Consider the following 25,114-nt stretch of genomic DNA (forward strand, 5'->3'; position numbering starts at 1 on the left):
ATTGCTGACAGCTCTTAAAATCAGTCCTGCACTTTGCCCAGAGGCATTATTCACATTGCTGGTTACATCTGTTCTTGGGAAAGAGAACCTGCCTTGACTGTGAATGGGGGTCCAGTTTGCCCCAGGTTTAGTCCCTGTGATACTCAGCAAATGTTGCCTGGTTCTTTACTAAATATGGCTACCCTGTGATGAGAAGCTTTGGGCTGATTGGGCCTTATTTGTCTTCTTTTCTCTTACTGGGAAAGCAAAGACTGCTGAACATAACTGATGTCAGAATGGGCCCGTGTTAGCTATATACTGTGTACAGGTCAAGCACATAACTATTAATAGTAAAAATCAACTTAGACAGGGGAACGGGATTCAGATCCAGCAGTTTTATCCTAGCCCACACTCTTAACCACAATTACAATGGCAAACAAATAAATATTTTTAATTGTATGCAGTATGATTTAGTATTGGAAAGACTTTAAATTTTTTAAATAGACTTTAAATTTTAGAAAGTGTAGATATACAGCAAAATTGTGAATAGTACAGAGTGTTCCCCTATATATTCTGTACCCAGTTTTCCCTATTGACACCTTATATTAGTATGGTGCATTGTTACAATTAATGAACCAATATTGATATACTGGTACTAACTAAAGTCCATACTTTATTCAGATTCCCTTGGATTTTACCCAGTGTCTGTACCAGTATGCCACACAGGATACCACGTTATTTTTGGTCCTTGTGTTGCTTTAGGCTTCTCTTGGTTGGTACAGTTTTTCATACTTTCTTTGTTTTTGATGATCCTTGACAGTTTGGAGGAATATTATTGGTCAGGTATTTTGTAGAATGTACCTTACGTGGAAGGAAGGTAATACCTGTCTGAATTGTTTTTCATGATTAGAGTGGAGTTACGGATTTTGGGGAGGAAGACCACGGAGATAAAGTGCCGTTTTCATGACATCCTACCTGGAATATGCTCTATTGACTTGACTTGTTGTTGATTTTGACCTTGATCACCCAGCTGAGGTCGCGTTTGTCAGCCTTCGCCACTGCAGAGCTCCTCCTTTTCCCTTCCACACTGTCCTCGTCACAGGGACGTCACTAGGCACCACCCACACTCAAGGAGTGGGGAGCCACGTTCCACCTCCTTGAAGGAGGAGTATTTAATATGTAAATTATTTGGAATTCCTCTGAACAGGAGATTTGTCTTTTATTTATATCAGTATGTATTCGTACACAATTTATTTTATATCTCTAGTTATAATCCAATAGTACTTTATGTTCTTGCCCAAAATATTCTAACTTTTGGCCACAGGGAACTTTTTCAGTTGATGTCTGTGTCCGTTTGACATATCCTCATCATTGCAGAGTTGTTTTTTTTTTTTCTTTAGCACCTCCTCACTTTCTGGCACTACAAGATGCTTCAGGCTTATTTTTTATGTTTCCTGCTCATATCCTAGAAGCAGCCATTTCTTCAATATGCCCTGTTTTCTTTTATTGGAGAATAGTTTTAGAAATTGGAGAATTTAGAAATTGGAGAATAGTTTTAGAAAACAAGATTGGGCACTATTTATGTTTATTGCTAATGAGTTTTCTTTGCTTCTAGGCCCTATGAAAGTTTTAACTTTAAAATTTTTTAGGCTGCTTGAGCTGCTATACTAAGCAACTATTTCTGTAAGTGTTGGTGGCCAAAAGTGTTAAATAAATAGTTTAAAATTTGTTTTTCATTGGGGGAAAGAATGTTGTATTGTAGTTACAGTTGAGAATTGCCAAAAATAAAATTTAAAAAGAACAATACTTAGAAGAACATTTCTAAAAACATTTCTTAGAATTGTATAATTGTCTCAGTCAACTTGCTTTTATTATTTTTCAAGATAATTTTTAATGATTTTATACAAAGCAGTGATTCCCTGGGTAATGATTGTGAAGATTTTGCCTTTTGTGCTTCTCTTTTACAGTGGATTTTTCATTTATTTAACTTGGATTAGAATTAGAAATGCAAATGCGTCAGCAATTGAATTTACCCCTTGGAATCTTGCTTTTTGCTGGACATTTACTATCTGAATTACACAAAGGAAAAAAGACAAGGAGCAGTGTCTGTACCCAGGAGTTATTGTCTAGTAGTTAATAACAAGCACTGTACAAGCATTGATCAGTCAAAACAGGAAATTTAGAAACAACCAGGAGACCATATCAGATGTATTCTGGGCAAATATCACCCCTGCCCAGGCCTAAAGAACTGCCAAAAATCTTTAAAATATTGGCTTATAAATAATGTGAAGTAGAAAAAAAATTTAAACATGACATCTCAGTGATATTTCTGCAAAGGGAGGTTTTTTTTAAATAAAGAAGTGACAGTAAAATTGATTTTCACTAGCTTTAAAGACAGTATCATCCTCTGTATCGTAAGATATTACTCTGAGAAACACCCCTTCATTCTTTCAGGTGAAAGGCAGCCTATTATCACAGGCAGCCAACCACTGCAACAGCTGGTATTGACAAAGGCTCTGACCCCTTTTGGTTAAAAATGAAGCAAAAATCCGAGTGTTCGTAGGGCTTCCTAACCTCCTGTTGAGCTATATGTAAGAACCCTTCACCCATTATAATAATCCAGGTATGCGATGTTGTATTACAGTGACCTGCAGGGTCATGACTTAGTGAGAGGCATTCTTTGTCAACACAGGGAAAGTTAACACAGAAGGTAAAATTTAGAAGAAAGGTGAATGGTTATAATATTCTTTCAGTGCGTGTGTGTGTGTGCACGCGTGTGCGCACATTTGTGTGTATGTATTTGTATATTCCTTCAGCAACATGTCGTATGGTCTAGGAATTCCTGGGCGATTTCTGGTTTTGGAGAATAGGATGTGAATGTACCTCTGAAACTGACAGAATGATGTATTACCTTGTAGGTCACTGGAGTAGAGTCCAGATGTGCTTAAGCATTTATGAAAAGTTACCTATTGTCACAGAGGCCCCGTACCACGTGAGTCCTATGAGACTTTAAAGGAAATCTAACCACAATTGAACTCTATTTCAGGTATAGCTTTTCCTGTGGTTTGATAATGACATTATACCTATTAAAATATTTTTTTGCCCTCATTATTAAAACCGTTAGTTTATTTAGTGACTTCACAGTCACAAGTTTTTTATATTTCCTGGGCAAGCAAAACCTCAGTAGCATAAACTTAGTTTTGTCACTGCCGCAGGGATCCCACTTCATATGGGCCAATAAATTTCCAGGAAACTATAAGTATTATGTCATATGTGCAAAAATGTGATGTCTTTTTTGATCCAAACCTTTGCCAGACATTCAAGAGAGGTTAGGATGTAGTAAGTGTTTGTAAAAGACTGGAGCTCTCAGTAGGCCAAGTATAGCGTAGAAACTGGCAGTGGTGAAAACCTGGCTGCAGGTACAAGAGAACACACGTATATGGATTGTAGTTACAGCTTTAGTGTGAGCGAATTAATCTTCATTGTACAAGGGACCCAATGTAATTCTTCAGACGTTTTTGTGGAAAATCTTCATGAAGGAGACTTAGATCATTGTTGTGCCATAGAATTTCTCTGATAATGGAAATGTTCTCTCTTTGTTGTGCAATATGGCAGTCAGTAGCCGTTTTCATGTATCAAACACTTGAAATGCGTTGAATGTGACTGAGGAATTGAATTTCAAATTTAATTTTAATGATGTTTTAAATTTAAATAGCTACATGTGGTTAGTGACTACCTTTTGGATAGCACAGCTCTAGATGGCTAGGTTTGGCATGTCTACTCGTGAGATAATGTCTGTGAAAAACTGTGGCATGCAGCCAGGCGCAGTGGCTGACGCCTGTAATCCCAGCACTTTGGGAGGCCTAAGCAGGCGGAACATGAGGTCGGGAGTTCGAGACCAGCCTGGCCAATATAGTGAAACCCCGTCTCTACTAAAAATACAAAAATTAGCCGGGCATGATGGCACATGCCCGTAGTCCCAGCTACTCGGGAGGCTGAGGCAGGAGAACCGCTTGAACCCAGGAGGTGGGAGGTTGTGGTGAGCTGAGATCGCACTACTGCACTCCAGCCTGGGTGACTGGGCGAGCCTCCATGTCAAAAAAAAAAAAAAAAAAAAAAAAAAACCCACAAAAACTGTAGTATAAGAAGTGTTCAAAAAAATGTTTACTTTTCCCTTTAGGAAGTGTGTAGACCCCCTTGATACTTTTTTAAAACAACAACCCAGAGGTTAATAAATCTTTTGTTTTAACTTTCCCGGTATAGTGCCATTGCTCATGTACCTCTTAAATTTCATGATGGTATGAGGAACCTTTAGAGCTGCAGTTATAGAGAAGTACATAAAAACAGCATACCTCTCTTAATTGTGCACCACCCCCAAATGAAAGAGAACATAATGACCAATTTGTATCCATTTTGTTCCCCAGCACTGGCTTGCGTGAACATGATTTAGAATGTTTTGCTGCTTTTGCCATTTTGGTGTACGTTTGAATAAAAGGGAAAGCTTGAAAGGGGACACAAAGGTAAGAAAGAAAAGAAGGCCTAGAATTAAAGAGGGAGAAAAAGAAGTGTGAGTACCTGGAGAGCTGCGAGGACCATAGCAGCCGTCTGCGGCTCGGAAGAACTGATTGTAGATCTACAGGAAGTGTGCTGTTGTGCTGCTGGTGGAGGCTGTCCCTGAGGAAGTAGGAGAAGACCACTAGGGCTGTGTCTGAGGTAACCGTAAGGCCTCTCCATCCTTTCTGCTGACTATGACTAGCAGCGAATTTGGATCTGATTTATACTGTGGGGAAGAAGCTTGGAGAGAAACGTGGGGTGCCAGTGTGATGGTGGTGGGTGAGTGAATGGCGGCTTGCTGTCTCTGTACATCAGGCCACAAGGCCACTGCTGGGGCTGCCTCTTTTGTCGTAGGGACTTAGTCTAGAGTTTTATTGAAGGGTACATAAAAGATCATACAAATAAACATATTCTGAAGAATATCTTCATCAGTACAGTCTAATTTAAATCTCCAGATAGTTGGTGATTTTGCTTTTTATGGACAAGTCTTTTCATTGAACTATTTCTATTTCTATGTGATCTTGTTGTATTTTAAATGTTAATTTATTCTTCCAATCTCTTCTTCCTTACTTTCATCCCAGAATTTTTTCAGATCTGTATGTTTCTACTAATGTGACTCTCAGGTTGTCTCTAATTTGTCAGAGGTTGCAGTACCATATTTTCTTAACTGGTAGTAAACAAGATATGACGATAAATGGGACCTAAGGATACTTCTAATGAGGAATACTTTTGTCTTCACATGTTTTATTGGGTTTAACTAGAATGTAGAATGAAAAACAATATGACTTCTCTGTTTTCTTAGCATATTTTGTTCTTAATTTGGCTGTACTTATTAGAACTCCTCCAAGATTTCCTATAATCATTACATTAAAAGCCTTCATTATCAATTGAAATGCATCTTTTGTAACTACATTTCTTTTTTTTTTTTTTTTGACTTTACCTTTTACCTTTTTAAAAGCAATGAATGCATTACTCTTGCCAAGAAAATGTAAAGATCCCAGGAGGACTTACTGTTCTCCTTTTTCCCTAGAGAGAGCTAATCTCAAGTTCACTCTTTTTTTTATTAATAATTGGATTGAGATACATTTAGTCTCATATTTACTCTTTAAAGAATATGTAATCATTACAATCATTACTAATTTTATTTCTTTTCCCTTAACCCTTTTAAAGTTACAAGGAAATAATACTGCATTTTAACATTGATAGGTACCGTAATTTTGGATTTTATTTTATTGTAGCATTTACATTAACTGTGAATCTTGGCTTTAAAAAAGCCACACATAGGTTAGGCACAGTGGCTCACGCCTGTAATTCCAGCACTTTGGGAGGCTGAGGTAGGAGGATCACTTCGGCCCAGGAGTTCAACACCAGCCTGGGCAACACAGCAAGACTTCATCACTACAAAAGAAAAATTAAAAATGAGCCAGGTTATTTTGGAGCTTTAACATTTAACGACTGCCCTGCTGGGTTCCGAAGTTGCATGAGTTCTGTAGCCCCTTTCTTTTTGCCAGTTTCTTCAATTAAACCTCTTTTCTTATAAATTAAAAAAGTAAATAAGTAAATAAAATAAAAAATAGCTGAGCATGATGGCACATGCCTGTGGTTCCAGCTGCTTGGGAGGCTGAGGAAGGAGGATCGCTTGAGCTCAGGAATTCAAGGCTACAGTGAGCTGTAATAATACCACTGCACTCCAGCCTGGGTGACAGAGTGACTCCTTGTTTCAACAACAGCAACAAAAACAACAACAAAAGCCACGCATAGCCTCTTCTGTATCCAACTTTTAAGTGAAAGTTCTTAAAATCTTCAATGTATGATTCTTAATTTTTTCCGTAATAACAACACTCCAGTGTTTTCAGATGTTTCGGATTGTATCTGTTTTTGTGCAGTGGTTCTCAAACTTCAAGGTGCATCAGAATAACCGATTGCTGAAGTTTCTCATTTATTAGGGCTGGGTGGGACTCAACTGCATTTGAACAAGTTCCTGGCTTACTGATGCTGTTGGTCCGTGGCCATACTTCAGGAATGACTGTGTTGTCATATTTGATTCTTCAAGAATCCAGTGAGATCTTGGGCAGATACAGATAGGGAAAATGAGGCTTGAAGACATTTGTGATCTTTTTCCAGCGACACATCATGAATTAATGGTTGAACAGGTACCAGAACCCATGAAGACCTTTCTGGTTTTCTCCTGCTCGTGGCAAGAGTTCAGTTCCGAAAAGACATCTCTCTGATTTCAAATATGTTTGATCTTTTTGTCTTATTCTTTTAAGAGCTATTCATGTGTTTGGATACACACCCCTAATATTCACATTTATTTATAATACATGCTTAAAATTTTCTTGTCTTTCAGTTACATGACTAATTTTTGTGCCTAGAGATGTTCTAAAAATGCAGTGTCTTTCTGAAGAAACAAAACCTTACATAACTTGTCAAGGCCACCCAAGGTTAATCATGAGGAAAAACGAGTTTTTTTACCCACCAGCCTAGTCTTCTGGCATTTTTTCACTCTAGCTTGCAGTGATGGTTCTAGGCAGGACCATTATTTGTGGGTCCACCAAACGAGGAATGATCCAAAACAAAGAACCTCAAAACCACATCACCAGACCCTAGCAGAAGGGCCCTGTACTGATTTCAAGGATACTTTTATGTTTTGCTGCTTCCATGGAGAACTGATAGTTGGTCTTTAATTGGTACCAAAACATTGAAACTCCTGCGTGTAAGACAGTGACATACAGAATGCACCGTGAGGTGCGTTTTCTCCGTCTTCCTCTCAGTTTCTCTCTGAACTACCTTAGGGTATTCAGTATGTGGAGCATGTGGACTAGTGTCTTGAACCCGGTGTCAGCCATCCATCAGGATTTACCTGTTGAATATTGCATGGTAAGCTTTGCTAGTATAGTGAGGAAGTGCTGTATGCTTTTCTGATACTGGCTTTTCTAGTTCCTACCTCTCATTTTCTCTTGCTTTCCTTCTTCTGTTCTACTTTGATGTTGGGGCCCCTGAAATACCTTAATCCAATATAGAAGTAGGGAGGGAAAAAATGATAGCTGGAGAACAAGGTGAAAATCTTGACCTCGACTATCTTCTATTATTTAGTATAGTGTTGGCTTTTTGTGTGTGAGTTGGGGAGGGGGACAAAGAAAATCATGATTTTAAAAAAATTTAGTCTGATTGAGTAGTAATTTAAATCAGTGTGCTTCAGCAACTCCTCTACTTCCCATGCTTCCTTTTTTTTTTTTTTTTTTTTTTGAGACAGAGTCTTACTCTGTCACCTAGGTTGGAGTGCAATGGCACGATCTTGGCTCACTGCAACCTCTGCCTCCCGGGTTCAAGCGATTCTCCTGCCTCAGCCTCCTGAGTAGCTGGGACTACAGGTGCCTGCCACCACGCCTGGCTAATTTTTGTATTCTTAGTAGAGACAGGGTTTCACCATATTGACCAGACTGGTCTCGAACTCCTGACCTTGTGATCCACCCTCCTTGGCCTCCCAGAGTGTTGGGATTACAGGCGTGAGCCACCGCGCCCGGCCTCCCATGCTTTCTAATGCTGAAATAAAACTCTAAGTATACGCTACGGTCTGTGTGTGGTGCTTTATACACACCATTTTACTTAATCCTTTGTTAAGCAGTATTATTTTGAGGAAACAGATTGAGAGCGATTACGTAACATGGCCAAGGTCTGACACTTAGTAAGTGATAAACTTGGGTCTTAAATACTAGTCTTTTGGACTTGGGCATTTAAGGACGACTAGCCTGTATTACCTTTCCTTTGAGATCCTTCCTCAGATAGGAGGTGAATTTAATAATCTGGGTTTCTTGAAATAAATTAGACTCCACAAAAACAAATCCTGCCTTTAAAACTGATCTCCATGTTTCCCCTTGTTTGTTACGGTGCCAGTTCCTTTAAACATTTGCTTGAAAAGAGAAACGTACATGTTGCTTTTAGAGACACGTGTCTCCTAAGCACATACAAATGACAGTATTTTGCCTTTGCTGTGCCTGGGAGTTTTTATTTTAGTTATTTGGGCTTTAAAAGCAGCATATGATGGAGTTTCAATTTGTCTTAAAACCACGGAGTGCTACCATGATACGTACATAAATAAACCGTAGGGTGTCTCTTTCTTTATTTTGCCCATGGAGATGTCTGACAGCTTTGAGAAAAATAGCAGCCACCCTGAGTGACTAATATCACCCATTTGTAGGGAAATAGTTGAGAATTTCTCCCAGAGTATATCCATTAAAAACCACTTCTTTAGCCTCTCCTGTGTCTTTAAAACCTTTTCATCTTTCCTATTTTGTCTTATATGTCCCTTCTTGTTATAGGAGTATGTATTTTAATAACAAATTTAATACAGTATTCAGTCTTAGAACCAGTTGATGTTAGCTGTATAGCAAAAACAAACATATATTCATCCAGTCAGTCATGCTCCAATATGGAATAACTGTTACCGACACTTGCGTTGTTCCCTTGCTTCCTGAGTAGCTTTGAGAAATATCATTCCTGTGAGTCTCAGCTTCCTTATGTCTAAAAAGCTGATGATAGCATCTCTTTAGATATTTGTAAGAGTTGGATGAAATAGTGTGCATTGTAGAAGAAAGCGCCTCTGTGTAGTGGGGTGGGAGGGAGGACATGGCAACAAGGTACCTTTCTCTTTAAGAAGTTAGAAGTTTGCCTTCTGGAAAACAGTTATAAAATCAAAACCCAATGGCTAGTTCGTGCTTCAGCAGCACATATACTAAAAAATTAGAATGAGACAGAGAAGATTAGTATGGCTCCTGTACAAGGGTGACATGCAAATTTGTGAAACACTTCATATTTTTAACATAAATAAACACAATGGCTAATGAAACATACAGACCTTTTTTTTTTTTTTGAGACAGGGTCTTGCTCTGTCACGCAGGCTGGAGTGCAGTGGTGCGATCTTGGCCCATTGCAGCTTTTGCCCTGCAGGCTCCAGTGATCCTCCTCACTAGCCTCCCGAGTAGCTGGGACCACAAATGTGCACCACCATGCCTGGCTCTTTTTTGTGTTTTTAGTAGCGATAGGGTCTCACCATGTTGCCCAGGCTGGTCTCAAACTCCTGAGTTCAAGCAGTCCACCCACCTTGGCCTCCCAAAGTGTTGGGATTACAGGCGTGAGCCACCACGCCTGGCCGCAGACCTCTTAAAGAAACATATTATGGGCAGGCCTATAATCGAGTTCTTAACACAGATATTAAAAAAAAAAATGTCAACCACAAATGTTAGTAACTTGTGCCACTTTTAAAAAGCAAACTTGTTCAGAGTTTCTGTTTGGGATGACAAAAATCTTTTGGACATAGTGGTCCTGGTTACACAACATTTTGAATTTAATGCCATTGAAGTGTACACTTAAAATGGTTAAAGTGAAAATTTTATGTTATATAAAAATATTTTTTAAAAAGTCAGTGAAGTGAATCTTTGCAGGGCTCCATTAGGCATTGTCTAGGCCAGAGAAAGCTAAAACTGGGGCCATACTGCACAGCTCCTGGGGCAAGGGGATCGTCTTTTCAGAGTCCAATCTGGACTCTGATCGCTCCTGTTCGCTGCTGTATTTCTAGCTCTAGGCCAGGACGTGCTGGATGAATGAACAGTCTGTTTGCTTCGTGGTTTATGCAACTCATTGCTCTTGCTGTAGTGCCAGACATGACAACATTCTGATTATAGTTTGACTTCCTATGCAGGGAGAAAACATGAAGGTCAGAGGCTGAGTGTCCGGTCCTTTCACCCATTAGTTTTTTTATTGTAAATTAATAAATCGATATTTATTATACATTCTTAAAAATCCCAAAACAAGTTCGAGCTTTACAACTTGACACCAAGAGGTCTACTAGATACTTTTTATCAAGACGGCCCTCAGTGCATGTGAGGAATGTGAGCCACCAAGACTATTGATACGACAATGAAGAGAGCTGTTCTTAGGGGGACTTCTTGTAATATTTCCGTCAACAAGTGCTCACATGAAACTAATGCTTCAAAATGGGTTTCTTGTACTTTGCATTGTCATTATCTCCAAGGAATGGGTTCCATTATTGTGGGGTTGTTTGCTTGTTTGTTTAATTCATAGTTTTCTATTCAAACAATGACTTGTTAATCATGTTTGTTTCAAAAAAGATGAATAAAAATTTACTGGTCTCTTTAGGGCTGCAGTCTTGCTTAGAAATGAACGGAATCTAGAAATATTTTAATTAAGAAATTTAAAAGTTTCAAAGCTTGTAGTTTTAAGATGTGCTTGTTTTTTCACAGTGGAGCTATTGAAAAATCCCTCAGCAGCTTGCTTTACCATTGTGTTTTCTGAATGTTTTCTGCAATGATCCTCTTGAGCATTTTAAAAGAAAAAAAATTGTGCCAAATTAGTTTTAAAAATTATTCCTTGCTTTCTGTTCTCTTCATGTCTATGTCTTGTGTTTCTTTGCCTGAACACAGTACGTAAGAACCTTATTGTTTTCTCAGAGTGCTTTTGGGTCCTTATTTGATATCTTTTCCACTCTTCATTCCCATTTGTTTCTCCTTTCTTTTCTTTTCTTTTTTTTTTTTTTGGAGACAGAGTCTCACTCTGTTGCCCAGGCTGGAGTGCAGTGGCACGATCTCTGCTCAATGCAGGCTCTGCCTTCCGGTTCACACCATTCTCCTGCCTCAGCCTCCCGAGTAGCTGGGAGTATAGGCGTGCGCCGCCGCACCAAAGTGCTGGGATTACAGGCGTGAGCCACCTTGTTTCTTCTTTCTTAAACGCAGATCTTTTGACTGGAGCTGTGGAACTGGGGTCAGAGTTGAGCTCCGTCAGCATATCACCTCGTTATCTAGCACATCACACCTACTTTGTATGTTTGTGTAGCAGACCATTTCTTCTTTTGTGTTTCCTCATTTTACATTTCATCTCTTCAGTCACAACGAAAAGTTGTTCCGTGAGACCTCTTGCATAATGACTCTAAGGGGCTTTAGAGACATTCTCCTGTGAGGTAACTGTGCCTGTGACGTGGGGAGAGTGTGAGACTGGGAAGCAGAAGACCGGAATGTGATACAGCCTTTCCCACCACTTGGCTGAGGAACTGCTGTTGTGAACCTTTTGCCCTGGTGGGATTATTGTAAGTATTCAGAGGGATCATTTTGAGAGGAGAAGTGCTGTCGACATTGACAGTGCCAGACTCTCATAGGTCGAGTTTTCATTGTCTCTTAGTTTTGGGGCTGATATGAAATGAACTTGGGTCTTTTTCTGAGGCCTTTCAGAAAGTTAGCAATTAAACGAGAATTCTAAATTCTGTTTTTTAAATTCACCCACCGTGCTGTTCTCTGGTTTCAGAGTACTTGTGCATGGTAAGGGACTGTGAGGAAAGACTTTGAAATGATTGAAAAAAAAAAAAAAGCATGTTTTGTCTACTCAACCATCAGGTCAGCTCTGCCTTTCACTGTCTTTGAGCTGTACTAGAATTGTGTGTGCTGTAGAAAATAGACAGTAAAGCGCCTGGTTCTTGTCCATAAAATGCAGTTGTGTTTGGAGAATGCAATAGATTATTTTCCTATGCATATTGACCAGTTTTGCACATTTTACATCTTGCTGGCATTTCTGATGCTTATGTATTTGTGTCTTCTTTGAATTCTTTTAAAAATCAGACTTAGCATCTTACTCGCTCTCTAGTGAGTTAAATCTTTTATATGTGTTTTATTAATTTTGAGAATCATTATTTTACTTTACAGAAAATTATTTCTTAACAATACAGTAAAAAAAACACAATTCTGGGAATTAAGGGAACTATTTATGTTACTTTGAGCAAGGTACTGAGCTCTGGTTTTCCTCATTTTAAAAAAATGGTGAGATTTGACCGAGACAAACCTCTAGTCTGTGATTCTATGATTTTATGATTCTATTATTCTACAATTTAATATTCTGTAAGCCCAAGGTCCACTGTCCTAAGTTTGTTAATATTTAGGTGAATTGGCATAGAATCAAGGAACTAAAGTATCTTATGTATGTAAAAATTGCGTAAGTTCTTTTTGGTATTTTTAGCATACATGTGGACATAAATTACCATTGTACAAGATACTTTGGTGTTTGTAATTCTTAAAAAGGAATTACCGGCCAGGCACGGTGGCTCATGCCTGTAATCCCAGCACTTTGGGAGGCCGAGGCGGGCGATCACGAAATCAGGAGATCAAGACCATCCTGGCTAACATGGTGAAACCGCATCTCTACTAAACATACAAAAAATTAGCCGGGCGTGGTGGCGGGCGCCTGTAGTCCCAGCTACTCGGGAGGCTGAGGCAGGAGAATGGCCTGAACCCGGGAGGCGGAGCTTGCAGTGAGCCGAGATTGCACCACTGCACTCCAGCCTGGGAGACAGAGCGAGACTCCGTCTAAAAAAAAAAAAGAATCACTAACATGGCAAAACCCTGGCTCTACTAAAAGTACAAAAATTAGCTGGGCGTGGTGGCAGGCGCCTGCAGTCCCAGCTACTCAGGAGGATGAGGCAGGAGAATCGCTTGAACCCGGGAGGCGGAGGTTGCAGTAGCCGAGATGGTGCCGCTGCACTCCAGCCTGGGGGATAGAGCAAGACTCTGCCTCCAAAGAAAAGGAATTATATTACTTGAATTGCTATTGACAGTTTTCAGTAGTGAGTAAAGGAAGGGTGAGCGTTCTCCAGGCAGCTTTTTAGATAAGAAGAAAAATTTATTTGCCTTTAAAAATTCTTGGCATATAACACCATTAGTGCTTATAGAAAATGATGGCTGTTATTGAAGTCTGTGACTTTTTAAAACCATTATTAAGTTCAAAAAGCATTTCTAAAACATCTAGCCTTACAGAGCATTGCATTAGGAAATGTAAGAAACAAATTGAAACTTTTATTCCTGCTGTTTGGGTAGTCACTATGAAGCATCAATGTGGTAGGTATGTCTGAGTCACCTCAGGGTACTGTAACAAAACACCACAGACTGGGTGGCTTAACAAACAGAAATTTATAATTCCTCACAGTTCTCGAGACTAGAAGCCTAAGACAAGGTTCTGGCCCACTAGGTTTCTGGTGAGGTCTCTCTTTCTGGCTTGCAGATGGTGCCTCCTTGCTAAGTCCTCACATGGCCCTTCCTCATGCAAGCACACAGGGAGGAAGGGAGCAGGTCAATGAGCTCTCTGGTCTCTACCTGTGAGGACACTAATCCTATTGTGTCAGGTCCCCACCCGTATGACCTCATTTAACCTTAATTACTGTCTGAGAAGCCCCTTCTCCAAATAGAACCAGAGGGTTAGGGCTGCAACGTAAGAATTTTGGGAGGACACAAACATTTAGTCCATAATCTGCGATATTGTTAGAAGCAAGAAGTCACACATCTGAGGTACATATTGAGGATGGCAAGAAGTAGTCTCCCCAGAGGAGGCTTGGTCATTGTTGAAGACAGCCAAGAGTTGGTGAGTTTGATGCCAATCTGGGTGCTTCTATAATTAGAAGATACTAATTATACTGACCCATTCCTATTTATCTGTTCTAATTTTTCAGTGGTTACAAGGTTTTCCCGATAGGAAAAAAGGGCAATATACTTGCTTTTCTTTCTTTTTGGATTTTAAGCCTGAGACCTCTTTGGGTCGTGATACATATATTTAGATTCTTTCAGCATGTGTAACAATATCCCAGAAGGGACTACTGTTTTATATTCTTTTCACTCCTGGTTTTTCTACCTACTGCCTTTACTGCTTTGGTGCTCATGGGAATACTGCCACTTAGGGAAAAATACAACCTGATCTTTTGTGGATCTTGGAGTGGCTTACTTGGTTTAAAATAATCTGGGACGTGGATAGGTGGAGTTATTTCAAGCCCTTCGGCTTTACTTCCATGCCTAATGCCTTTTCTCATCATTTATTAAAGCGCTTTGACTTTGATATGTATCCTGTTACCACCTTGTAAATCCTTTTAGTAATACCTTTCTATGATGAAGGTGTAAACACTGCTGTTTCTACCGCATTTACTTCTCCCTCTGTGTCATTTTTATAGGACTTTAAACCTGCTAATGTTCCAGGTTATTAATTTAAAACAGCCAGCCAAATAGTAGAAGCTTCTTTCTCATCTGTAATGTCCTGACCTCATTTTACCTGTTTCCTTTTCAAATTCAGTTTGGAAATCTCAATTTTCATAATCTTTTGAGCTACTACTTCACTTCCCTGATATTTGCAATTTAGCAGCCTTATTATTTTCAAGACTTTATATCAGGAGCACACATAAAATAATTACTTTTTTTTTTTTTTGGTGCTGGACATACTCCCCTAGCTAGTCAGGATTTTTATTTATCTTTCTTTATCTTGTAGGAAATGGAATTCTTATTTGCATTTTCCCTGATTTCTCACCTTGCTTCTTCTTAACCTTGTTCTGACAGTATTTAAGGGATCTAGCTTGGATATTGTTTGCTTTTTTATCTCTTATGCCAACCTTCTTGTATTTAGTTACATGCTTAGAATGCCCAATTAAATGGCATCCAGTAAACTGTATTAGGGTTTGTGCTTGAAAATGCTTTGAAGACGCAGTTGATGTTTTCTTTGTAGTTTCTCGTTATTCCTCAAGTTTGTAAGTTAGTCTAATTGAAAAGTATTGTCTGGAAAACTGCCTCGTTTACATGCAGATTTCATTGATTGCCCTGGGCTTGTACAGACTTCGCAATACTTTTGTTGATGGAGTTTCTCTTATGTGAAACACTTTAGCTACCTGTCCTTGGTTCTGGACTCTAGCTTTCCAAAAGCAACATGGAGAATTTAAAGGGGCCTTAGATAAAAGCCAAAAATAGACTTAGAAGATAAAGTTAAAGGGGCTACAGTTATTTAATCTGCTAAAAATAAGGGTGTAGAGAAATTTAGCAATGTGCTAGCTGTGTCTTCTCTATGTTAAGTATGCTCATTTATACTTAGGGGCTCAGTTAGTGTCTTCTCAGCCGGGTCTGGAAAACCTGGTATTGTGATTTTGCTTCAGTATCATCATTAGGAAGGATTTAGGTTTGAGCAATGGAAGTGATGTTGAACATAGGAATGAGTGTCTGGGGAGGAGAGGCATTGTGGAAATGGCCTCCTGAGTCTTACTTCCTGGATAAGATGGATTATGGGTAAAGAAGGTTAAAGTTTTAAGGTGTCTTCCAGATACAGGATTCTAATCTGATTGCTGTCATCAGTTTTATCTTATTTCTCTAATTGTGACTCAAAGCGCTTTATATGGTGGAAGAACAACAAAGTGCACCTAACTGTTTCATAAATGGATTTCTTGGATAAGGCTGGTGAACAGGCCCAGGTAGACTGTTGTGTGGGGTACTGGAAAGAGCACTGTACTGGGAGTCATATATCTAGGTGAGGACCCAGCTTTGCACGTAAGTGGCTACCTGACCCTGAGCCTGTGACGTTATCACTTCAGTCTCCAGTTGTCCTTTTTACTGTGTGGGAGATTGGTTAGAATAATTCTTAGGTCCCCTTTGGATCAGTTCTATGTGTGACAGTGGGAGTGAGGTCATAACTATCAGGGAGGAAGAGGTGATAGAGAAGTCGAGAGACGGGAAGAGTAAGTGGAGTGAAGGCTGAGGTAATAGGAGAAAGGGGAAGGAAGGGAGATGGCAAGGAGGGGTTTTCAGTGGGGAACTGATAAGAGTGTGGCCACCAGGGATGGAGTTTTACAAGTTTTAAAAGTTGATCTCTTTCTCTCTCTCTTTAATGTGCTGGATTTCAGTTACGATGAGAACAACAGTGGTGAGTTTTCACTTGGTCTCTCTTTTTAAAAATTAGATTAATTTGGTAGAATTTAAGACTGTTAACTCAATTTTCTCTTTCTGTTCCTTATATAAGTAGGTTAAAATAGTGCTCTTTCTTTGAAGATTTCAAATAATTCTTTTTATTATTACAAATGCCCCCTGTGAAATAAGCAAAGGTAATTATCTCTACCTGATCATTGGGGAAATGAAGGTACAAGGTAATTAAACAATTTATTTGGGAAGTTAGTATGCTAGTGTTAGAATTCATTTTTCAAATCTCTCTACCTGGCTTCTCTGCTTTAAGTTGTGTCTGTGTATCTGGAGGATATGTTAGCCAACTGGTGCTTGGCACATGGGTTGTAGAAGTACTAATATATCTCAGAGATGGACACCCTTCATCCTCTTGAACGCATCTTAAGGACTAGATCCCAAAGGGGACCCCTATGTGTCTGTTTCATAATTCAGTAACTGAATTTATTTCTTATAAATAAAACCATACAAGTTAAGAAAAATCACATACTTATGGGGTATTCTGACATTTCCTGTGTTTTTGTGTAGAGGAGATCTTTGGTTGCACGAAGTGTGAATCATGAAATGATACAATTTATAGTATTTTCTTTGAATTTCCTGAGTCCTCTAGATGTCAGACAGGATGTCAGATGTACTGCCATTACTGAATAGTCTCAGCTGTGAGGAGTGGCAGGGATGTCAGCTGACAGCCTGAAATGCTTTGCATTAGTTTTGTAAGTACACAGATTTCCTTACATCACAGCTGAGTATAATGTCAAGGATGCCTCCTACTTCCACTGGAGCTGAGACTAGTGTATCTGTTTGAAGATCGGATGAAGAGTACAGGAAAACCTTTGTCCTTCAGTGCAATCATTTGTATTAGAAATTTGTAAAATATACTCTAGGCAAGACATTGATTTGCCTTGCTCTCTTGAGACACTGCTTTGCATGGCCATTTCTCTCAGTGGAATGAAACCTCTGTTCACAAGAGCACTTGTTTCCACATCCCGGAGGCGCATGGTTCCTACCACTTCTCAAGGATGGGAATGCATGTGGAGAGATGAATGATAGTAATTTTCATGGTTAAATGATACTTTATCTGTAGGAAACAAATAGAACCCCTATGATGGACATATTAGAGTAGAGTATGTTCCTCGCCTGATATTTTGTTGCTTTTAAAGCATGTCACATCTCTTTATGGCTCCTTACGCCTCTTTCTCTGTTTCTGTCAGTTCTGGGGAGTGTTTCTAAAGGGAGGAATCTCTTGCTGGAAACTAGGTATAGTGATTACCCATTCTCTTCTGCCCTCCTGAGTTTTTTTTTTTTTTTTTTTTTGAGACAGAGTCTTGCTCTGTTGCCCAGGCTTGGAGTGTGGTGGTGCGATCTCGGCTCACCGCAAGCACTGCCTCTCAGGTTGAAGCTGTTCTCCTGCGTTAGCCTCTCTAGTAGCTGGGACTACAGGCATCCACCACCACGCCCAGCTAATTTTTTTTGTATTTTTAGTAGAGATGGAGTTTCACCATGTTAACCAGGATGGTCTTGATCTCCTGACTTCGTGATCCGCCTGCCTCGGCCTCCTAAAGTGCTGGGATTACAGGCGTGAACCACCACACCCGGCCTAACCCTCCTGAGTTTTAAAATCAGGTGGCAAACATTTGCATCAGTCTCCAAAATCAAATCTTCATGACCTTGAGTGGAAGGTATAAGGTAGAATAGGTAGTTTATATATATACTTATATATATATAAGTAGTTTATATATACACATATATATAGAGAGAGATTATGTTTTCTAATATACATATATGTATATATATTTTCTAATATATGTGTATATATATTTTTCTACTATATGTAGATATATATTTTCTAATATATCTATATTAGAAATCATGCTTCTTAATTTTTTTTTTCAGACAGGGTCACCCAGGCTGGGTGCAGTGGCACAATCACGACTCACTGCAACTTCAGCCTCCAGGGATCAAGTGATCCTCCCACCTCAGCCTCCAGAGTAGCTAGGACTACAGGCATGCACCACCACACCCAGCTAATTTTTTTTTTTTTTTAGAGATGGGATCTTGCTATATTGCCCAGGGTGGTCTTGAACTCTGTGGCTCAAGTGATCCTCCCGCCTTGACCTCCCAAAGTGCTGGGGTTATTGGCATGAGCCACCACACCTGGTCTCATGTTTCCTTTTAACTGAGTACTTAATTCACACCTTCTCCTCTTTTGGCTGCTACTCTGATAACAAGTAGGTCCCCACCTTTGAAGAACATTGCATCTGACCAGACTGAGAGCCAGGGTGAACATGGGCCCCAGACCAGAGCTTTTGGAATAACAAGGAACAGCAAAAACCAATCTTTCCCTTCACTTAGAAAGAGACTGTGGATGGAGGGTCCAAATCTCCACTATCCACACATAGAAAGCCTGGAGCTCAATGCCAACATGGAAACCAAAATTTATCAGGAATGAAATGTAGTATCCCCTCATATACTCAAGGTTAAGATGGGTTTTGAGAAATATGTATCTGACCATCTGGCTTCTTCTAGGAGAAGTGGCCTCACTCCAGCACTTTTAAAAGATGTTTTTCTTGCTATTACATTTCCCAAAGGGGGATTAAATCTACTAAAAGGGATCTAGTGAATCTGAATAAATCAGCTGTCTCATAAGAAGCATTCCTGGATGATGATTTCTGGTTGCTGAGATTATTCAGCACATTATTTCAGAGTGGCAAAATTGAGGGCAATCTGAGAAAATAGAATTCAGTGGTGGCAATATTTGCTGACAGATTTATATGTAGGACACACATACATACAACCCCCATTTTTTCAGTCTGTATGTCAAGAGATCAAGACCCCTCATCACCAAAATAAATTATTTTGTGCATTACAGTGAAGAGGACAACAGAGGGAAAGACGCTGTCTTGGAGGGCAATTGAAAGGCCTTTTGCGAAGGTCCATATCACTCTGAAGTGGAAGGACTGGAGCCCAGTGCCATGTGGCTTTCATTAGCTTGACCGCTCCTCTTCTTTGGGTGCAGTGACCTCACTGGAAGCTGTTTCTTCCACTTGTTCTGCTGGCTACTTCTCCTCCTCCTCCTCTTCCTCTTCCTGTTGGGGTTAGAGGTTTGAGTATTTCTGTATACATTCTTGCATGGCCTTGAACTTGTTTATATAATCTGAGCCCTTGAATCCTCCATCCTACAATGGAAGCAGGAAAAGTTTGACTTGAACTGTTCCCTACAGGGGCCTCTGGCCATTCCCCTAAGGCCTAGGTAGTTTCAGTTAATGTGTCCATTTGGCAGTATCTATCCGTGCTCCTCATAGGGATTGCTGCAGTCATCAGCCACCAGCTCTGCATTGATTGGAGTCTAATGGGTTTTTTTTTTTGGTCACAAATATGATTCAGTCTTTCCCTTCTGGCTAGCGTAGAACATGGCTACAGGCTGGCACTTAGACCTCACAGAAGAAGCAGTGGCAGCTCAGTTTAATTAAAGACAAAGAAATTTCTGTTGATTGAAACTCGCTCACTTTGGGGACCTTCAAATTAAGAAAAAAGGTCTGCTTGCTGAGGAGGCCGTAATGAGAGAGATGGAGTGGCTCTGCCTGTTTTTATTCTGTAGCCACGCATGCACTTGTCCATTCATTCATTTGCTTATTTCAGTAAATATTGATCGAGCAGGTATGATGTGGCAAGCGTGAAAATACTTCCACAAAGCAAGTAACTGGAGTGGAGCCTCTCCCACTTCAGTGGTGTTTTTGGCTTATACTCTGTCTACGGCATTTCTCAACTGTGTGTAAACGACTCCCGGTCTAGGAGATTGAAAATGGTGGTGTGTGGTATTGCTCCTCGGTTCATGCAAGTTCAGTCTTTAATCTTTTCAGAGTAGCTGCAACCATCTTTTGGGGCTTTACCTTCCTCTTGAATCATCAAATTCTTGAAGGTGATGGGTGCCACCTGCTTGATTCCAGAAGGACCGTCTCTGATCCCTGGCGTTGTTCATTCAGGTGACTGGCAATTGAACATCCAGCCCAGATTTACAGTTGCGATCCTATGGGAAAGCTCCCTCCTCCTGCCATTTCACCTTTGGAACTGTTGCTACACTCTGGAAGATTTTCCAATCACTACATCTAATTAGAAGGATGAATAAATTACCAAAGCAAGTTAAATTACCTTGTGTGTCATAACAATAATTAACATTCAAATAGGAAACCACTGCCATTTTTATAAACATCACTAAATGGAGGCAGCACCCTTTTTGAAAGCAGGAACCAAGAGAGTACCCCCTCCCTAAGCCTGCTGTAAGGATGGCCTGGGGGAGTTGCTAGGCGAAATGTTGAGAACATCCGTCTGGTTGAGATTGATGTCATTGGAGAAATTCTTTAATTGCTCTACTTAATATCTGAATCCTTCGAAGTAGCAACTTTTCTATGTACTAATCATTATCCACTCTGTCCTCGTAGCTCTATGTGTTTTGCTTATCTCTTCCATCTTTCGAGAAGGAATGGAAATTGATCTGGTCACAAGACATTTTTGGACTAGGCTTTACTTAGAAAGCAGGTCACAGCCTTTTTAGACCGCACCTTTCAACAGTTCCGCTCATTCCTTGCTCATTTAATATACCTACCTTAGTTCTTTTTTGCTGTTCTTAAACATTTTCTGTCCTGAAAATGTTTATTCTTCTCCATGATGCTACTTCGGTGTGGTCTCTTGATTTTATGTTTGTGCTTTTTTGCTTTTCTATAGAGTGGGATTATCAATTGCTTTTATTTATTCAGTAGGCTGCCATGTCTAGAATTTATTTAGACAATTGAAGGGGTAACTCGGTGCAACTGGCTTAAATAATAATGAGTTGTTAAGGGTTTCTGTTTTGTTCTCCTTTTAAACTTACAAACTCTTAAATGATGTTTGGATTGTAAGTGATGGCATGTAATTTAAGAAGACAGCATTGAAGTTGTAAATTTGCTCATAATTGAGAGATTGTCCCTAACATACTCCTACATGTTTCTACTGAAGAAAACAGTATATTAGCAGAGTGTAGTAAGGTTTAAATCACCTGATTTCTTAATATTATGAATAGGTGGCTCTTGTGTTTTGAAAAGATTTAACCAAGCCATAAATAAAATCATAGATCTTTATACCCTCAGGCCAAATATAAATCACAGTGGTTCCTGTAATATCCAAACAGCAGGCCTAAAAACAATTTAAAGTTTCTTTTCCTTTTCCTTTGTGTTTCACCAATTTGGGTTAAAGTCTATGGTTTGGGGATTCAGACATTATGTTTGTATGTTATACGTGCATTCTTTTAGTTCAAGAGTGGCTAACCTCACCGTCTAAGGGGAAGAGCCAATATTACCAGTGCCATTAACAAACGGCCAGTATAGGCTGGTGTGGTGGCTCACATCTGTAATCCCAACACTTTGGGAGGCTGAGGTGAGCAGGTTGCTTGAGCTCAGGAGTTTCAGACCAGCCTGGACAACATGGCAAAACCCTGTCTCTGCAAAAAATACAGTAATTTGCCAGGCATGTTGGCACGCACCTGTGGGCCCAGCTACTCAGGAGGCTGTGGTAGGAGAGTTGCCTGAGCCTGGGAGGTCAAGGCCGCAGTGAGCTGTGATCTTGCGCCACTGCATTCCAGTCTGGGCCGCAGCAAGACCTTGTCTCAAAACAAACAAAAGCCTATATAAGCATTAATCTCATTGCTTCGAATATGTTTTCATGTTGCTGAGGGTCAGACCATGTAAGTGTTTTCCAATGTTTTAAAGAGTCAAATGTTACTTTTTTGTTACGGTATCAATTCAGTTCAAAATAATGTTTTGTTTTTTAATGTTTATCTCTTTCTGCCAAGGGCTCTGAAGTGCTAAATATAGTCCTTCTTAAGAGCCGGACAGTGGTGAATGGATGTAGGAATGGCCTGGATCCACTGGTACTTATGGGTGTAGTTGAGGAAGGCTAATTTTGTCAGCTGACCTGATTTTGGGACTCCACAGTTTGTTTCTGAGACTAAGTAGCAGATAAAAAAGAATTATGATTTTGTGGTTACTGGTGAGGGGGTTTGGGTTGAGGCCTGGAGGACTCAATGGAAAGGAGAGTACTGGAACGAAATGAAAAATTATCTTAGTGATTTTGTGTAACATTAGCTTAGAGTAAAACACTCGGTTTCCATTATCTTGCTGCTTTTGAATAAATATCTCTTCTAAAAGGACCGTGGAAGATGTGGTAACTTGAGTCAGCACAAATTGCTTTGCATAGAGAATGTATTTAAGAAAGGAAACTCCTTCAAGTAAATTATGTATTTTGAAAAAAGTTTTTATTCTGTGTCTGCACAGTATAATATACTTGGAATTCATGGCGACTTTACACATGTTTCATTTACAATGTATTTGAAAGCCCTCCTTAATGAATAATGATAATTAGGTGATTGACATATTCTCCCACTTGACAATCACACATGCCAGTAAATTACCCTCTATTTTCCTGGAGTGTCTCCAATAAATGTTTAAAACTTTCCCCTAGCAAATGTCATTCAGCAAAATCCTAACAGATTAGAAGATACTCTGTTTCCCCAAATGGAGTGAATGACCACCCTGTGAATGGCCCTGTCTTCCTCGATACTTCACAGACTACTTCCAGATCTGTGATGGAAAGTATAGTTCAAACTTAAGAAGTTAGATTTGAATATTTAAAGTGTTTTACTCCTCAGGTGGTAGAGGGATTTTCAAGTCTGGAGTACTTCTGTACTGTAAAGGTTATGCATAGGAAAAAATAACCTTTTTGTTTAATAAGCAGACAGTTATTACTCCAGATCTCAAAGAACAAAGCATTTATTTTACCTGAATGGTAAACCTCTCCCAGCGGTGCTTTTTGTTTTATCTCCTATCAGTTGGATAATACTAAGTTTATTATAATAAGGTATGTAAAAATCATCTTGAAGCCTGACTCTAATTTTTGGTGCAATATAAAGGGATATTTACCATGTTACAAAATACGATGACACAATATTTTGTACTCAAATATGATTTTGTAAATAAATGAATGTTTGTCTGTATCACCAGTGCGTTTTCTACATAGGGCACAGGCGCAGGTGCTCCTTGAGCTATACTTAGCTTTTCCCCCTAATAATTTCTGAACTTTGAGGTGTATTGTATAAATGATAAAATGTGTATATTTAAGGATATAATTTGATGATATTTGAGTATAGATAAATGCATATTCATGTAACCCACACTCTCATTAATACCTAAAAGATTTTCATGACCTTAGAAAGTATTGTAATATTTTAGGTATTTCTAAAAGCAGCAGAGATTCATCGACTGGTGATCAGAGAAAACGTTATTTCAGTTTATCAGGTGCTTACCAGATGAAAGTGTGAAGAAGAAAGGCAGATATATTATAACTAATAATTAGTAATTGTTGGGACTCCACTCTCCTGGAATAGATCCACTGTTAAGAAACAAATGTAGTCATGCAGCGGTGCGTACCTGTAATTCCAGCACTTTGGGAGGCCAAGGTGGGAGGGTCACCTGAACTCAGGAGTTTGAGACCAGCCTGGCCAACATAGTGAAACCCCATCTCTACTAAAAATACAAAAATTAGTCAGGCGTGGTGGCACGTGCCTGTAGTCCCAGCTACTTGAGAGGCTGAGGTAGGAGAATTTCTTGAGCCCAGGAGGCAGAGGCTGCAGTGGGCTGTAATTGTGCCACTGCACTCCAACCTGGGCGACAGGGCCAGACCCGGTCTTAAAAACAAACAACAAACAAGAAAACCAAACAAATGTCGTCATGGCAGCATAATGATGTTTTGGTTAAGGATGGACTGTGTATACAATGCTGGTCCCATAATATTATAATAGAGCGGGAAACTTTCTACCACCTGTCATAACTCCACAGGCAACACATTACTCGTGTTTGTGGTGAACCTGGTATTAAAAACCCTACGGTACTGCCAGTTCTATCAAAGTGTAGCACATGTAATTCTGTGCCATATGTAATACTTGATAGTGATAAGAAATGACTGTGTTGCTCGTTTATATATTTACTATATTATACTTTTATCCTTAGAGCACACTCCTTCTACTTATTAAAAAAAATAAAGTTGGCCAGGTGCAGTGGCTCATGCCTGTAGTCCCAGCCCTTTGGGAGCCTGAGGTAGAAGAATTGCTTGACACAAGGAGTTTGAGACCAATCTGAGTAGCATAATGAGACCCTGTGTCTGCAAAAATAAAAACAAAAAATAGTCAGGTGTGGTGACACGCACCTGTAGTCCTGGGTACTCAGGAGGCCGAGGTGGGAGGATAGCTTGAGCCCAGGAGTTTGAGGTTTATGTGAGCTATGATCCCACTACTGCACTTCAGCCAGGGCAACAAAGCAAGACCCTGTCTCAAAAAAAAAAAAAAAAGCATTAAAAAATTAACTGTAAACAGCCTCAGGTAGTTCCTTTAGGAGGTATTCCAGAGAAGGCATTGTTATCATAAGAGCTGACAGCTCCATGCCTTTATTGACCCTGAATACTTTCCAGTGAGATCTGATGTGGACGTGGAAGACAGTGCTATTCATGACCCTGACTCTGTGTAGGCATAGACTAATGTGTGTGTTTGTGTCGTCGTTTTTAACAAAAAGTTTAAAAAGTAAAAAAAATTTAAAAATAGTTCAAAGCTTATAGAATAAGGTTATAAAAAAGGAAATGTTTTCGTACAGCTGAACAATGTGTTAGTGTTTTAAGGTAAGTATTATTACAAGAGTCAAAAGGTTAAAAAAAAGTTTATAAAGTAAAAAGTTACAGTAAGCTAAGCTTAATTTATTACTGAAGAAAGAAAAAGATTTTTATTAAATGTAGTGTAGCCTAAGTGG

General features: G+C 39.5%; 1 protein-coding gene and 1 non-coding gene across 10 annotated transcripts in view; both read left to right on the forward strand.

Annotated features, from left to right (window-relative positions):
- The window catches only part of SMYD3 (SET and MYND domain containing 3), a 757,166-nt gene that overhangs the window by 307,005 nt on the left and 425,047 nt on the right, over positions 1 to 25,114 (forward strand). Inside the window, exon 1 of one of the 9 annotated variants that reach the window (XM_063809376.1) lies at positions 21,987 to 22,005. The exons of the other annotated variants lie outside the window; for them this stretch is intronic. The gene's annotated coding sequence lies outside the window, so the exon portion shown is untranslated. Of the gene's footprint in view, positions 1 to 21,986; positions 22,006 to 25,114 lie in introns of those variants that run through there. 9 annotated transcript variants of the gene reach the window in all.
- On the forward strand, positions 9,249 to 9,353 carry LOC112207001 (U6 spliceosomal RNA). The gene has a single exon (XR_002941480.1). It is a non-coding gene; the product is annotated as a U6 spliceosomal RNA (small nuclear RNA).

This window comes from Pan troglodytes, chromosome 1 (genome assembly GCF_028858775.2).
Source record: "Pan troglodytes isolate AG18354 chromosome 1, NHGRI_mPanTro3-v2.0_pri, whole genome shotgun sequence".
Lineage (NCBI taxonomy): Eukaryota > Metazoa > Chordata > Mammalia > Primates > Hominidae > Pan > Pan troglodytes.